Source organism: Papaver somniferum, chromosome 10 (genome assembly GCF_003573695.1).
Source record: "Papaver somniferum cultivar HN1 chromosome 10, ASM357369v1, whole genome shotgun sequence".
NCBI lineage: Eukaryota > Viridiplantae > Streptophyta > Magnoliopsida > Ranunculales > Papaveraceae > Papaver > Papaver somniferum.
The window spans coordinates 34,981,577-34,991,374 of record NC_039367.1 but is presented as its reverse complement, the minus strand read 5'-3'; the positions used below and the strand labels follow the sequence as shown (position 1 = coordinate 34,991,374).

The 9,798-nt window shown below is 35.0% G+C and overlaps 1 pseudogene; it reads left to right on the top strand.

Moving 5' to 3' along the window:
* Positions 1 to 7,697: 7,697 nt before the first annotated feature.
* LOC113317436 lies at positions 7,698 to 8,998 on the top strand (annotated as a pseudogene).
* The last annotated feature ends 800 nt before the right edge of the window (positions 8,999 to 9,798 follow it).

The following is a 9,798-nucleotide window of genomic DNA, read 5'->3' as shown; positions in this document are numbered from 1 at the left end:
AATTAAGCCCTGCAAAGTTGCCTGCACGGAAGCTGCTACTTACCTAGCTAAGGCTCATAAAAAGCCTTATTTTTTTTGGCAAAGTTAGAAATCTGAGGAAGACAATCTCTTCGACTACCAACACAATTGTTTCTGCTTCTCGTAAGAGTTAGAAAAATTTCTCCAAAAACACTGTTTTTGTTCCTCCAAAAGATGGTGTGCCTGTCAGCATGGATTTCCCTACTCAAAAAAAATGATATTAATAGTGCAAAAGATATTAGACTGGGAAAACGGATCAGAACTTCCAGTGATCCTAATCCTAGTAATCCTTTAACTGAAACTTCCAGTTCCAGGCTCCAACCCCGACAATATCATAGATGGTCAGACAGCTCCAAGGTGCATAATCAATGGATACAAATTTTTCCTGCATCTCCGGAAAATCAGGTATTTCTTACACTTCTTGTGCTGCATTTAATTTATAGTTCCTCTATTTCTTTCACATCCTCTCTATTTAATAAGTTTGATTTTTTACGTCAATTGGTTTTCTTCTTTTCCAAGTACCCTATTCATTTTCCTGCGTGCATTAATTACTCCTATAGTGTGTACATTCTTTACTACAAAAAGATATTTAAATAATATTTAGGTACTAGGTTTTTTATTTTGTTTGTACTAGTTTGCAACTCTCACTTATTACAAACGATGAAAATAATTTCGTGAATGTCCAAGGTCTGAAAACTTCTTCCACCAGAAACCATTTAAGTGACTTAGTTAGATCTCGTAATCCATATATTATTTTTCTATGTGAGACTAAGATTCCACATAGCAAAAGTAAACCCCTTTTAAGTCATCTCCATTACCCAAATCAAGCCTAGGATTGTCAGGAGGCTTAGTTTTACTCTGGAAAAATGGTTTCACATGTGATCTTCTAGATGCTAGTCACAATATGTTCAATATTATTGTTCAATATGATCCAAGCAAGCCAGAATTCCTACTTACCTGTATGTATGGGTTTACTGACTATTCTAGGAAAAAAGAGCAATGGGGATTCATGGAAAAAACTAGTGAAACTCTTAGAGGACCTTGGATACTAGTAGGTGATCTGAATTTTCACCTTTTAGATGATGCTCAAACTGTTTCTTCTTCCACAGATGGTCTAGTTAACAACATTGTTAGAACTTGTGGGCTTGAGGACATTGTTACAACTTAGGTACTGGTATTAAGAGGTCAAAGATTGACATGGCACTAGGTAATAGTGACTGAAATCATTATTTTTCTCATTCTCAGTTAAAACATCTCATTCAAGTTGGAAGTGATCATACTCCCATTATGCTAGTTACTGATTCGTATTCTCCTACTAGTTGGAAACTATTCAAATTTTTTATAACTTGGTTAAATGATGTTAGTTGTGTAAATGTTATTGAGAATGCTTGGAAAATTGATGTTACCTGCTCTCCTGGTTATCGATTAGTTAAAAGATTTTAGTCCACAAGAAGAGAACTTTCTTTATGGAACAAAAATCAGTTTGGTAATATCAATCAAAAGGTAGATCAGCTGCAACAAGAATTGGATGTACTTCAATCTCAACCTCCTTCTGATGAGAACCATAACAATATTCTTCACATCAACAAGGATCTTTCTAAATGGCACAAATACAAAACTGAATTCTATCAGCAGAAATCCAGGGATCATTTTATCAAGGAAATAGACAATAAAAACAAGTTTTTTCACAACAAGACCAACAGAAGAAGAACAAGAAACAATATTGATTCTTTACAGGATCACAACAATACATGGATGTATTCAAGGGAAGAAATTTCTCAGCACCTTACTTCTCACTTTAAGGATATAAGTACTTCAACTGATGTCAATCTGGATGAAAGTTTATTCATGCTTATTCCTTCTATCATTACTGAGGCAGACAATTCAATGCTTACAAGAATTACTTCCCATCAAGAAATACATGACACTGTGAAGAGTATGGAGAACTGGAGTGCTCCAGGACCTGAATGATTCCAAGCAGGTTTTTACAAAAATCAATGGAGCATAATTGGTGAAGATATTTTTAAGATGATCATTAGGTTCTTTGAAACAAAGCACATTCTTAAACAGATTAATATAACATAAATCTCCCTTATTCCCTAAAAGAAGAAGTCTATTTGTGCTGCTGATTATAAACCAATTGGTCTATGTAATACTTCTTACAGAATAATATCAAAAATCATTGTCAACTGATTGAAACCTTTAATGCAGAAGATTATTTCACCATATCATGCTGCTTATGTCTCGGAGAGGCTCATTAGTGACAACACTGTTATAGCACAATAAATAATACATTCAATGAAGAAGAAAAGGGGAAAGATTGGTTGGATGGCCTTAAAACTAGACATGTCAAAGGCTTTTGACAGACTAGAATGGAAGTTCTTACTTAAAGTTCTCAAGTATTTTGGTTTCAATGAAGATTTTTGTGATCTGATAAATCAGTGCATAAGCACTAACTCTCTTGCTATCATGCTGAATGGTACTCCTTGTGAGGAAATTCACCCTACAATAGGTATAATACAAGGTGATCCACTATCACCTTATCTTTTTATCTTAGCAATGGAGTTTCTTTCAAGCTATTTAGTTTCTGCTCAACAAGATAGCACTATAAAAGGTATTAAAGTGACTACTAATTCTCCAGCCATTAATCATTTTCTCTTTGCAGATGATTGCTTGATTTTCACTCAAGCAACAACTAATTCAGTTAACAATTTACTGAATCTCCCTCATAAATTCAATACACAATCTGGGAAGGTAATAAACTTTGAGAAATCTTCAATTCATTTCAGCAGAAAAACCAATCCTGAGGTGGAAACTAATCTTATTCAGATTTTTGGAGTGAAAACTATAAAATTCCAAAGAAAGATATCTTGGTTCTCCACTATTACTAGGGCATTCAAAACAAGAAGCTTTCAAAGCCATTGAAGAGAATTTATGAACAAATATTCTACTTGGTCCTCAACTTCACTCACTCAAGCTGGCAGATCCACAATGATTAAGCATGTCCTTAACTCCATTCATATATATCATATGGGTGCTTTCAAAATACCTAACAACATCATCAAGAAGCTGACAACTATTCAGAGGAAGTTTTTTGGGGGTTACAGTTCCAACAGAGGCACAAATCCTATTGCTTGGCTCAAAGTATGCAAACCCAAAAGAATTTGGTGGTTTGGCTTTTAGAGACCTTTAAATGCTAAACTTAGCACTGCTTACTAAGCTAGCAGGGAGGCTATGTACTGTAGTCACAAATAATGAGCAGGAAGTATTTCAAAAATAGTGACATTATACATCAAAACATCAAAGCTGACAATGGCTCTTATACATGGAATGACATTACTAGAGGGTTACTGGTAGTTCAACATAACTACTTTATGGAGGTCAACAATGGCAAAAAAAAACCAAAATCTGGTTGGATAGGTGGATTCCTGGTTTATCGTCTCCTCCTCAACCTATTAATGATCTGCATAGATTCTATCATGAAGTAGAAGAATTAATCGTTCCCAACACAAACAGTTGGAATGTATCCTTACTCAACCAAAGGATGGAAAATATTCAATTAAAAGTGCTCATAAGAAGCTCACCATGGGAAACACAGAGGTTATAGTTAGGGGCAGAGTTACTCAGAGCAGAGTATGGATGGCATTATGGAAGAGTAAACTAGATCATCGGATCAAAAATTTTGTTTGGAAATGCTTACATGAAGCACATTCCACAAGACTGAAGCTTGCACTATAATGAGAGTATTGACACACAGTGCGTTATATGTGGATCCGTAGATGAGATACTGGAGCATATACTTTTCAGTTGTGCGCATGCCAAGTAAGTATGAAACCTTGTGGATGTTGATATCCATGAAGTTAATAAAAAATTTCACAGCGTTTCAGAATGGGTCGAGAACTGTCTACTTGTAGGAAATGGTCATGATGATTATAATAGTTTCTTCACATTGATTATTAGTTCCTGGATAATATGGAAGGATAGATGCGATTCAGCATTTCAGGGAGTTATTCCTAACCCTTTTACTTCCATGCATAAGATTAACTATTACTTGCACTCTTACTTTCCTGATTCACAGTCTCATTCTCACAATACTGTCGCTGTTAGAATTTCCCAACGGAAACCACCTTTGCAGCATATTATGAAATTCAATGTAGATGCATCTTTTGATTACAACATTAACAAAATTGGAACTGGTGTTTTATTTACGTTCTCATTCAGACAATTGCGAAGGAATCAAAGGGACTTATGAAGATGGAGCATTAAATCCAGAGATGGAAGAATGCATGGAAATTCGTGAAGCTTTGGCGTGGGCAAGGGAAGAACACTTCACAAATATTCATATAGAAGCCGATGCGAAATTGGTCATTCGATCAATAATAAACAATGTTCTTCCCATACATTAGGAAAACAAAAATCTTCTTAAGGAAATAAAACATTTATGTTTAGGTTTTGAACTATGTCATTTTACTTATGTTAGTAGGGAAGATAACCAGGTAGCTGATTCAATTTCTAAATCAGTTAGAGAAACACCCACCAGTGTATATCTTCACAGTAATTTTACAATAGAAATTTGTACTCTCCTGGAAAAGATTGTAATTTTCTTCCTACTTAATCAATAAAATTTCCTTATTATCAAAAAAAATATTTGTCATGTGAACATAATTTCCGAGAAACTGAAGCCGCATATATTTTCCAACAAACACTGTACAATAAAAGTTGTATAATGTTCATGATCCAATGTTTAGTGACAAACAAAAATAAAAATAGGAACAAGCACGAACATATGAGATAAAGTAAATATATGTATTTCTCTAATATAGTTTCGATTTTCTTATTAATATTGCCAGACCAAGAAATTTTTAATAGGATTCTTCTGAGAAAACAACAACTGAGGGAAAGCTAAAAAAAATATTTATCAGTTGGTAGAACTACATACATGATAATTAAAAATAGTATCGATCAATTAGTAGAATTATGTGCATGATAACGTGTTGTGAATAAAGAAACATGCACAAAATAGAGGAGATGAAGAGAGAGCTTTCTTATCATGTGTAAGATAAACATTGAAGCATGTATTTATAGGGCTAGACCATGAAAAATACTTCGAAAAGGCCTTAAAGTTGAAGAAGAAAATCAAACTCCTGCACATTCTTCATAAAGAAGGAATTAAACCAGATGGTGGATTTTACAGTTCGTACCAAATTAAGAAAGCCATAGAAGACGAAATCGAGGTAACGCCGTTCATCAGTTGCAATGACGATGAATCCAGAAATAGTCAGCTGTACAAAGTCTACGTTTGTGTTGACAAGCATGCCAAGAAGTTCATCCATTGTACTGTGCTACCAAAAGGAAGCTGCAGCTCGTCCAAGATTTACTTCCCTCGTTTTGGACATATTGATACCGTTGAAACTGGAGATGATGCGCTTGATGCTTAGGTTTCATCTGTAATTGAATTTTAATTATTAATTGTTGGATTTATTTGGGACGATGAAGAGTTGAAATCCAATCTTTAGATCATGTATTATTTTCTTTTCAAGATTTGACTTTGAGTTTGTAAAGGTAATCCAGACAAATTCCTTTTTGGCTTTTCCAGACTGCTTGGCTCATACTTCGTCGTACTGTCGCCATCGGTACAAACACCGTTCACCTTGCCACCCACAGAAAATCTGCAAAGAGTGTGTTAAGAAGAAAGTATTTTATGATGTCGAACCAAGTGAATCCAGGCGATTAGATAGAATCGTCAAGGATGTGCACAAGATGAGCGAGGGATTTAAGTTTAACGAGTTCAAATCTGCTTTCTTGTTTAGCATTGTGACTGCGGGATCTCGCAGGACAGACAAGGAAGCTGCATATTTTCTGGCAAAGCATTTTAAGAACAAACGTGAGATAAAACCTGAGGAATTTCCTCATGCGCTAAGAGAAATCATTTGGGAAGACGCCTACGAGGGAGACATGACTTATTCCCTAAGTAGTTGGGTAAATCAATTCCATCGGAAGTCTATGGAGGCAAGTACAGGGTAATTAAAAAAACAAAAATGAGTATCTGTACACATACTACTACATGTTTTCTCAAAACATATTTACTCCAAATTTTATATTAGTCTATAGTTTTGTCAAAGTCATATCGGCTCTTTCTTTCGTTCGTCCCAGTTTATTCAATTGTCGTGGGTGTTAATTACTTGATAGTGGCACAAAGTTGTTCAGTTTATCTTCACATTAAAGATTTTATTCATGCTATACTCTAGAGGGACCGATGGAAAGAAAAAAAGCAATAATAGAAGAGCAAAATTGTTATCGACACAAAAATGTTTGTGTATTTTTTTTCTTTTTTTCTTTTTCTTTTAAAGCATATTGTTTGTTTATTTAAGGGATAAATATATCATTGGTCATTACTAACACAAAATTGTTGAATGTATCGACTCTGCAAAAGTAAATCCCATAACCAAAGCAACGAGTACGGACGTAAACAAAAAAAAAGAAGGAAATTTTTATATAGGGAAGGAAATTTTGTGGCGGATGTTCTTTCAAAGAAAGCTACAAATGATACAATTACTAATACGGGATTAATACTCCACCATATTTTTTGGTACATGTTTTGTTCAGTGATATAATGGGAAAGCCTTCCCCGAGATTGTAGGTTTGCTTAGTTTTTGCTCAATACATACATCTTACCAAAAGACAAAAAAGAAAGAAATCATACAAGTATATTGTTGGAACAATTGCCGATTCAGACCTGCAAAATAAAGATTAGAACACAAAACAAAGTGACGGCTGAGTCACGACCAGGTCGCTCTTTTTAGGACGTTTCGTGGCTCTGTCTTGAATTTTTTTCAAGCAGTTCTTTCTCCGTCGCAACGCCCCCACGATAAAACAGCCGAGAAAAACTCTCTTTCGATCTCTCACGCACACAATGAGAAATCGATCACTTCTACTCTCTCTATTCTTGCTCAGTATTTGTGGTCTCTTGATTCATAGAAAACAATGGTGTAAAAACTTGTGTTTTATTTGTGTTCTCAAAACTGTTTTTATAACCAGGCAGTAAATGCAAATTAATGGAGAATAAATTGAATTAATTGCTGCAGTTAAAATTTCATTCGAAACAGTAAAATAACGGGCAAATAAATCATGCAAAAAAATACTTTCCAAATTCAAGATATATATATATATATATATATATGCACAATCAGGAGGAGGTATTCGTGTATATACATATATATACACAATGGAGGGATTCGATCTTGAGACCTAACCCTCCAGGTCCAAAATACTTAACCACTGGACCAAGCTCAAATTGTTGATATTAATGTACAAAAGAATTATTTTAAAACATATATCCCAAAATATACAAGTCAAATGATTAAATGAACAAGAAGAAATATCACTTCGGAAAAAAAAAAAAACAAGAAAAAATATATATTTGGTACTCTAATCCTCCAGCCATCCTATTGCCAAATTAATGAAAGATAAAACATATATAACTCTTTCATTAAATCTTAATGGATTTTTCTGTTAGTATCAAAAAAGAAATAAAAAACATTTAAAGTAAATTTCATTTATTACTATTGGGATGACATAGTGTCTAGCGTTAAATCTCGTTTACTGCTGGGATGTCCTTGTGTCTAGTCCTATAAATACATGCTTCAACATTTTTTTGGTGTGCAAAAGTACACATTTTTTCTTGCACATACAACATTTTTGATTAATGTAAAAAAACAAGAAATTTGCTCTCAGATATACTCATTGCCTCATTGGCATTCAAATCTCTCCGTTTTCTATCCTATAAAAGGCGGCTCTTACAATAGTGGAGCAAAGGCAGAAGCCGCAGAACCCGAAGTCTTCTCCAGCAAAAATGAAGTCATCAGCCATTTTGCTCCTCCTTGTCGAGATCTTTCTCGTGCAGCATGTTGGAGTTTTATCTGTTCAACAGGATTTTGATTTCTTCTACTTTGTGCAACAGGTATAAGTCTTCCATACATTAATTATGCTCCGATCGTTAAACCGTTATCTTATTTTTCTTTGTGATATTTTGTTACAGTGGCCTGGATCTCATCAAGATACCGTTCAAGGTTGTTCGTCAAAACCAGGAAAAATCAAATCAGATTTTGGTATTCATGGGCTGTGGCCAAACTACGTAGATGGCACTTACCCTACCTACTGTGATTTCGAAAATCCTTTCAACCCAACTTCTGTAAGTAGTTCATCATTCCCTGAACTAAATAAATAAATTTTACGCATCAAATATGGAAGCTCAGTAATTCTTGTAAAATTACAAAGTCAACGCCTTGATCATGCGAATATGCAACTGGTGATCTAATTTCGGTGTTTTATACATGTGTGTGTTTGTGTAGATTTCAGACATTGAGAAGAAGTTGCAAAAGAATTGGCCAGTAATCGACTGCCCAAACAACGACGGGCTAAAATTCTGGGGGCACGAATGGGATAAACACGGGACATGTTCAGAATCCATTCTAGACCAAGAAGAGTATTTCGAAAAGGCCTTAAAGTTGAAGAAGAAAATCAAACTCCTGCACATTCTTCATAAAGAAGGAATTAAACCAGATGGTGGATTTTACAGTTCGTACCAAATTAAGAAAGCCATAGAAGACGAAATCGAGGTAACGCCGATTCATCAGTTGCAATGACGATGAATCCGGGAATAGTCAGCTGTACAAAGTCTACGTTTGTGTTGACAAGTATGCCAAGAAGTTCATCCATTGTCCTGTGCTACCAAAAGGAAGCTGCAGCTCGTCCAAGATTTACTTCCCTCGTTTTGGACATATTGATACCGTTGAAACTGGAGATGATGCGCTTGATGTTTAGGTTTCATCTGTAATTGAATTTTAATTATTAATTGTTGGATTTATTTGGGACGATGAAGAGTTGAAATCCAATCTTTAGATCATGTATTATTTTCTTTTCAAGATTTGACTTTGAGTTTGTAAAGGTAATCCAGACAAATTCCTTTTTGGCTTTTCCAGACTGCTTGTGCTATAAGAACCTTCCTTGAGAATAAACCGACATCACAGAAGCGTGTTTAGCCAAAGCTCACCCACCGACGGGATTTATTTATTTTTGTGATGGGTAAAGAATTTGGTTTTGGTAAACTCCTTCCTTTTCATACTAATTTTTGTTTTCCTAATCCATGTAAAACTCTATTACAATGTTTATTATAAATAGTGGCTTTGAGGCTTAAGTTTTATATATGCTCTACAATACAACCCGAGAAAGGAAAAACTAAAAAGAACATAGATAATAAACCCGTCTTAAGAAAATTTTGTAAGATGTCAAGTATTAGTTCAAATAAACAGAAGTTCTTTGTCGAAGAAGAAGAAGATACCTTCTCGTTGTCTTCTCTCAGCGACAGTCATCCAGAGGAACATAGATATCCTGGTGAATCTGATTGCAGCAGCTCAGAATCATGTAGTGATTATGCAGCGGCAGAAAGATGGCAAGCGGCAAAACTTGAGAAATATCGCCAGACTCTAATTAAAGAATTTAATATAAAAGTTCCTGATAAACAACAATGGATAGCTTCTTGGCTTGAAACCGGAGATTATGCTAACTCGATTGCTGCTCCTCGTAAGAGTTCTACATTAAAAAAGATGAGATTGCTTCCGGTGCTTCATATACGTACCAGGTGGACGTATATAGCTATTACAAAAAGAAACAAAGAGTTGGCGGGTATGGAGTTATATTTCGAGATCCCGGTGGAAAACCAGTGAGTGCTTCTGCTTGGTCTTCTAAAGGAGGCTCATGGATTTATTACAACTTAAAGGG